This window comes from Apium graveolens, chromosome 2 (assembly GCF_009905375.1).
Source record: "Apium graveolens cultivar Ventura chromosome 2, ASM990537v1, whole genome shotgun sequence".
Taxonomy (NCBI): domain Eukaryota; kingdom Viridiplantae; phylum Streptophyta; class Magnoliopsida; order Apiales; family Apiaceae; genus Apium; species Apium graveolens.
In genome coordinates, this window is record NC_133648.1 from 283,716,264 (window position 1) to 283,723,440 (window position 7,177).

Here is a 7,177-nt window from a genome sequence, read left to right on the forward strand (position 1 = left end):
CGAAGAGAATGTAGAAGAAGAAGAGAAAATCGAGGAACCAGTTTTAGTAGTGATGGGGGATCAAGAAGAAATTCCTAAGGCTTTGATGGACTATTCTCAGCCTAAGATCAATGATATTCAGTCAAGCATCATCAGACCAGCCATTTCGGCTAACACTTTTGAGATCAAGTCAAGCACGATTCAGATGATACAGAACTCAGTTCAGTTTGGGGGTTCTCCTACTGAAGACCCCAACATGCACATCAGGGATTTCATCGAGATCTGTGACACTTTCAAGTTCAATGGTGTGACTGAAAATTCTATCAAGCTGCGACTCTTCCCATTCTCTCTAAGGGATAAAGCAAAGTGTTGGTCACATTCTCTACCACCAGGGTCTATCACCACATGGGAGGATCTTGCTCAAAAGTTTCTCACTAAATTCTTCCCTATGGCGAAGACTGCTGCAATTAGGAATGCTCTTACTCAGTTTGCTCAGCAAACTGGTGAATCTCTGTGTGAGGCTTGGGATCGATATAAGAAGATGCTAAAGAAGTGCCCACACCATGGCATGCCTGATTGGATGATTATAAACTGTTTCTACAATTGATTGGGTGCTACTTTAGACCCATGCTCGATGCAGCATCAGGAGGAGCCTTGTGGGATAAAAGCTATAATGAAGCTTATGAATTGATTGAACTGATGGCTGCTAATGAATACCAGAATCCTTCTCATAGACTGACTCAGGGAAAACTAGCAGGAATTCTGGAGTTGGATACAACAACTGCTATAGCTGCCCAACTTAAGGCTTTGACGATGAAGGTGGACACTTTGGCCATTTATGGAGTTAATCAAATCACTAGTGTCTGTGAGCTTTGTGTTGGTGCCCATGAGACTGATCAGTGTGCTATTTCTAGTGAATCAGCTCAATTCGTTAGCAATTTTTAGCGATCGCAGCAACCTGTGCCAGCTCATAGCTTTAATTTCCACTATAGAACGTTGAGTTTGGTTTACAGAAAAAAAAGATAGGATTTTGGCCGGAGTTGAAGTCGGTTTTGATCGGAGAATGATATCCAGGGATGTTTCTGATTGATTTTGGCATGAGATAGGTTGGGGAAGTGATTTGGAATGGTTTGGGATCTAAATGGGTACCAAACAGTGCTCGTTTGGCCAGGAACAGAGGTCGCCGGAGTCCGGGAAACCCACCGGAATCTGGGAATTTTCCGGTGAGTTCATCCCCGACCCGGGATGTTCTTGGTGACCCGGTTGCAACCCGATTTGCAACCCGGGTTTGATCTGTTTTGTCAGATGTTTGATTTCTGACAACTATTTCTGGATTTTTGATTTTTATTTTATTTTTATTTATTTTAAAAATTAGATTTATTTATTTTATAAATTGATTAATTAATTATTTAATTAATAGATTTATATTATAAATAATTCTGAATTATTTTCTAAAAATCAGATTGAATTATTTTCTTAATTATTTATTATTTATTTATTAGTTATCAATTAATTATTAATTATTTAAAAACGATTAATTATTTTGATAATTAATCAAATAATTTTCAATAAATCATAATAAATTCATTTTAATTCCAAAAATTATAGAAAAATCATTTTTAATTCTGATTTTTCTTCAATAATTATTTAAAAATTATTTTTGAGTTTTAAAAATTAGTAATAATTATTTATAGTGAATAATAAATTGAATTATCAGTGTTTAATTGATAATAATTAAACCGTTAGTCCGATTCGAGCAAAATGAAAGCCCATTGACTCAGAAAAATGAATTCTTTTCATTAAAAATAATATTAAAACTTAATTTCTTCTATAAATCAGTTGACTTTGTTACTTGTTTGATTATCAGTCGAAATGTGTGCCGAGACGAGTCCGAAAAATTCCGGATAAATAGGAAACGAGTCAGATAACGATTAGTTGAGCGATCAGCGAGTCGATTTTGGTTCTAAAAATTATTTTAACTATAAAAATGATTATGTGCTTATGTGCTTATGTGTATTACATGGTTAATTGTGTCTTATTTGCTAATAAATAATACATGAGTCAGTCATAAGCGCATGGGTAGATGTTAGGAACGGTGTGAAGTCGATTCAAGATACAATTGAAGTACGAAATGACTAAATTAGTCTATTTCTCTAATAGAAGCTAAGTCAGCAAGGCAGGTTGAGTCGGTAATAGACGAAGGTGACAGGTTTGCAGTGAGTCGCGCAAAACGCAAGTTTTTCCCCTACTCTACTTTCAGAATAGTGACACTTCTTCAGATGCTTATCACATTTGCACTCTTTTGATTCTTGTTTTAAATCACTGATATACACTTGCTATTCCTTTGTTCATATGTCATTTCGTTTCTTGATTACTCCGTTTCTTTGGATTCTTGATTCATATTCCATTGGTGATACATTGGGATTGATATATTCTGGTGATTAGAATATATCAAAGCATAGCGATTATTCCGGTGGGTCAGCGATGGACTGGATAATGATATTTTGGGGATTGAGTGTGTCTTAATCTTGAGGTCCGGGATATGACTGGTGCCTCGACATGGGCCGTAGTGACTGGTGCCTTGACATGGGATATGACTGGATCTATATATTGAGATATAGATCTGCATTATATTCTGACTGATCAGCAGAATATAGATGCGAACTTGTGTCCAGTTTAGTTCATTTGTACTCGCCAGTAATGGCCCTCTTTCTATTCTTGTGGGGTGATATCTTTGCAGATATACCCGAGATTACGGTTTCATTTAAAATACTTAACACTGCTTATATTTTGTGGACTTGTTGAGCAATTTTTGACTCACCCTTTTTGTTGTTATTCATTTTATTGTTTTCAGTTAAGAAGCAATATGAAACCCATCAGGACTCGAGTGGTAAAGAAGCGGTCAAGCCTCGGGATCCTCTCATACCCAAGGTGTTGATCCCAATCCAGGAAGAAAGCTTTGAGTTGCCCGAACAGGTGGAGTGTGAATAGTTAGTGTGTGTGTTTAAATAAAAGATGGACTTAGTTTAAAACTTATTAGACAATGGTTTGTAATAAAAAGAATTTATGAGATTTTGAATTTGATTTGTAATAAAAGTAGTTAGTGGTTCTTGTTTTCATACTTTAACTTGAAAAGATCCTGGTTAGTGTTAAAGGGGTTTAGTTTCATTTCTTTATTAGTTGTTAATCAGATTGTACAAGTTTGGTGATTAGCTAGTAACCCTCAAACTTATACCCCGGGTCTGGAGGGCGTTATAGGTTTGGCATCAGAGCTGTAGGTTTGGTCCCTGAAAACAAGAACATTAGGGTTAAGATAGGATAGGGAGATCACATAGGATAGGAATAGTCAAATAGGAAGAGTAGTGTTAGAATTTAGGTCGTATTAGATTATGAAGATATAAATCTTAGGATTGTTTAGTGACTTTTCTTTTGTTTGGTATATTATCAGATGACATCTTCTGGTTATTCCACGTCTTCTGAGAGGACAGTCACCGGGTCAGCAGCACCAGTTATACCTCCAGTATCTGAGCACATTTTTCCTCCTCTACCACCTCCACCACCATTGCCACAGGAGCCGGTACCACCAGTACAGGGGATAGTCCAGGACCCTATAGAGATGTTTGATCCATTTGAGTTCTTTGAGCCGATGGTTCCTTTACCAGTTGAGCATCATTTTATACAGGGGATTGAGCCAGAGTTACCACCACCAGTGTTACCTCCTATACCAGTGCATGCCCCAGAGCCGGATGTATTTCAGATAATTCCAGTCAAGGGGATGGGAGAGTATGATGTGGATCTACAGTTAGGATTACCACAGCACGGAGCAGGTATACCGAGGGTTCCTTCACAGGAGTCAGTAGGTCAGGTTGCACAGCCATATATGGTACCATACCATGAGTACATGGTTATGAGGGATGATGTGGAGTATTGGAGAGCACAGTGCCGAGAGATCATACATTTGTTTGACCAGAGGGACAGAGGGCCGTTAGCGGCCCTACAGCCAGATTACTACATGAGACAGAGATTGCAGTCGGTTTTAATGAGTGTTACTTGGGAGCTCGATGATTTGACCCATGAAGGACCACCTTCTTTCGCAAAGTTCTATAGGATATTCCGTTTGGCACAGACTTTGGTCCAGACACTTAGGGAGGAGCTTAGGCGTATTCCGCCTGGGATTTGAGACAGTGACTTCAGAGTACAGATGTATATAGAGGCAGCATAGTATAACATAGTGAGTAGTGTGTATGTGTGTACTAGTAGTTTAACCTGTAGTAGTAGTTTGACTTGTAGTGGTAGTGTGACTTGTAGCCGTGGTGATTACCAGCAGAGCGAGACTTTTTGTATCAAGCATTTACACCTGAGGCTGGTGTCATATATATAAACTAAACTTTTTCAAATTTCTTTTATTTAAATTTCAGTCTTTACAGTTTTACGGCATTATCTTTACCTTATTATTTTACAACTTCTCATATTATAATTCCTGTTGAAAAAAAAACATTTTATTTAACTGCTTACATTTCCAGTTTTTAGATTCAGCAATTATTTTCTTTATATAAATTATGTTGTTAATACATGATAAATTGTTTTCTTACCTACTGTAAATTATTTATTAAACTGTTAAAGAAATATCACTTGTTTTATTATCAGAAGATGGCACCAAAAAGAAAGACTAGGGCTGAGACTTCTAACAACAATTTTGAAGGTCAGACTAATGAAACCATGAACCAAATGTTCCATCTGATGCAACAACAGATGGTAATGATGCAGCAACAGATGCAGCATCAGCAGCAACAGATACAACAACAAATATTACAGCAGCCACCTCGTCCTGAGCCTCAATTACCACCAGTATTACCTGTTGTAACTTTTAAACAGTTTCAGTCAGTTAAACCTCCAGAATTTGAGGGGGTACTGATCCTATTAAGGCTACTACCTGGCTGAAAGAGATAGAGAAAGCGTTTATACTGGTAAAGATATGTGAAGACCAGAAGACTGACTTTGCTAGTTATTTGTTGAAAGGAGAGGCAAATTATTGGTGGGAATCTAAAAAGGCTTTAGAAGGTGAAGATGTTATTGTATGGGATAGGTTTAAAGAGTTGTTTTTAGAAAAGCATTTTCCTCGCTATGTGAAAAACCAAATGCAGATTAAGTTTTTAAAACTGAAGCAGGGAAGTATGTCCTTAGCAGAGTATGAAGCCAAATTTACTGAGTTGGCTAGGTTTGTCCCAGAACAGGTTGATACTGAAGAGAAGCTAGTTTAAAGATTTCAAGAAGGATTACGACCATGGATTCGCGGCCAAGTTGCAGTTTTTGAATTGACAACGTATACCGCCGTAGTCGAAAAAGCTTTGATTATTGAAGGGGAAAGTGAAAGATTTCAGCAAGATAAAGGATAGGGAAGTTTCCAAGATCGCTCCAGCAGAAAGCGGGGATTTCAAGCCCGGACAAATTTGAATTTTAAAAGGATAGGACAAGGTACACAGAAAACAGGTAATCGTTTCCAAGCCCCCAGTCAGCAGGGAATGGTTAGAGTTCCAGGGCCGTACTGCAAGACATGTAATCGAAAATATACCGGCATATGTATCAAAAGGGATGTGACGTGTTATCGATGTAAGCAAAAAGGGCATTATTCTAACGAATGTTCAGTGGGAAGAATAGCGGAAATGACTTGCTTCCGGTGTGGGAAGAAAGGGCATAACTCCAGAAATTGCAAAGGACCAGCTATGGAAGCCAGTATTCCAAGAGTGTTGGCATTACCTCCGTCGCCGCCTAATCAACCCAGAGCAAGAACCTTCAATATGACAATGAAAGAAGCAGTGCAGAGTCCGAGTGTAATCGCAGGTACGCTTTTGGTGAATTCCGTAAGTTCATTTATTTCTGAAAAATTTCTTGATAAATTACATTACGATATCGAATGGTTGGGCGATACGTTAATTATAAAAGTAGCGAATGACGACCAAGTTCCAGTAGATCGAGTATGTCCTGCATGCGATATAGAAATAGCCGGACATCATTTTTCGGTAGACTTGATTCCTTTTAAATTAGGAGAGTTTGATGTCATTTTGGGAATAAATTGGTTAACGTGTCATAATGCTCAGATCGATTGCGCGAATAAGAAAGTCAAATTGCGAACTGCAGAAAATGCAAAGGTAATGTTTAAGGGCGAAAAACAGCGGAAGAAATTTCTCACAGTGTTACAGACCAAACGATTGCTTCAACAAGGGTGTGAGATGTACATAGCTTACGTGTTAGATACTGAAAAAGGAAGTCCTAAGATAGAAGACATTCCAGTTGTATGTGAATTTCCAGACGAGCTTCCAGGGTTACCTCCAGATCGAGAAATCGATTTTACGATTGATCTAGAATCGGGTACAGAACCAGTTTCGAAAGCTCCATGTCGAATGGCTCCGGTCGAGATGAAGGAATTGTCGACACAATTGCAAGATCTTCTAGACCGAGGCATCATACGACCCAGTGTATCCCCATGGGGTGCACCAGTATTGTTCGTAAAGAAGAAAGACGGCAGCATGCGATTGTGCATCGACTATCGGGAATTGAATAAGCTCACCATCAAGAACAAGTATCCTTTATCGAGAATCGATGATTTGTTCGATTAGCTAAAAGGAACCGCATGGTTTTCGAAAATAGATTTGCGGTCAGGCTATCATCAATTGAAGATTAAAGCTGAAGATATTCCCAAGACTGCGTTTTGCACGAGATATGGGCATTACGAGTTTCTGGTAATGGCATTCGGTTTGACTAACGCGCCAACAGCATTCATGGATCTGATGAATAAAGTATTAAAGAAATACTTCGACAAATTCGTGATCGTATTTATTGATGACATCTTAATTTACTCAAGGACAGAAGAAGAGCATGCTGAGCACTTGAGGATAACTTTGGAAATTCTGAGGAAAAAGCAACTGTACGCGAAATTCTCAAAATGTGAATCCTGGTTAAAGGAAGTACAATTTCTAGGACACATCATCAGTAGAGAAGGCATCCAAGTCGATCCAGTGAAAATTGAAGATGTGTTAAGTTGGGAACGACCAAAGACACCGACAGAAGTTCGAAGTTTCTTGGGATTGGCTGGATATTATCGAAGATTTGTTAAGGATTTTGTGAAAATAGCAACGCCGTTGACCAAGTTAACCCGAAAGAGTGAAAAGTTCGTATGGAATGATAAATGTGAAGAAAG

General features: G+C 38.3%; 1 non-coding gene across 1 annotated transcript; it reads right to left on the reverse strand.

Moving 5' to 3' along the window:
* Positions 1-442: 442 nt before the first annotated feature.
* LOC141710154 (small nucleolar RNA R71) lies at positions 443-549 on the reverse strand. Its single transcript, XR_012570688.1, has one exon. It is a non-coding gene; the product is annotated as a small nucleolar RNA R71 (small nucleolar RNA).
* Positions 550-7,177: the final 6,628 nt, after the last annotated feature.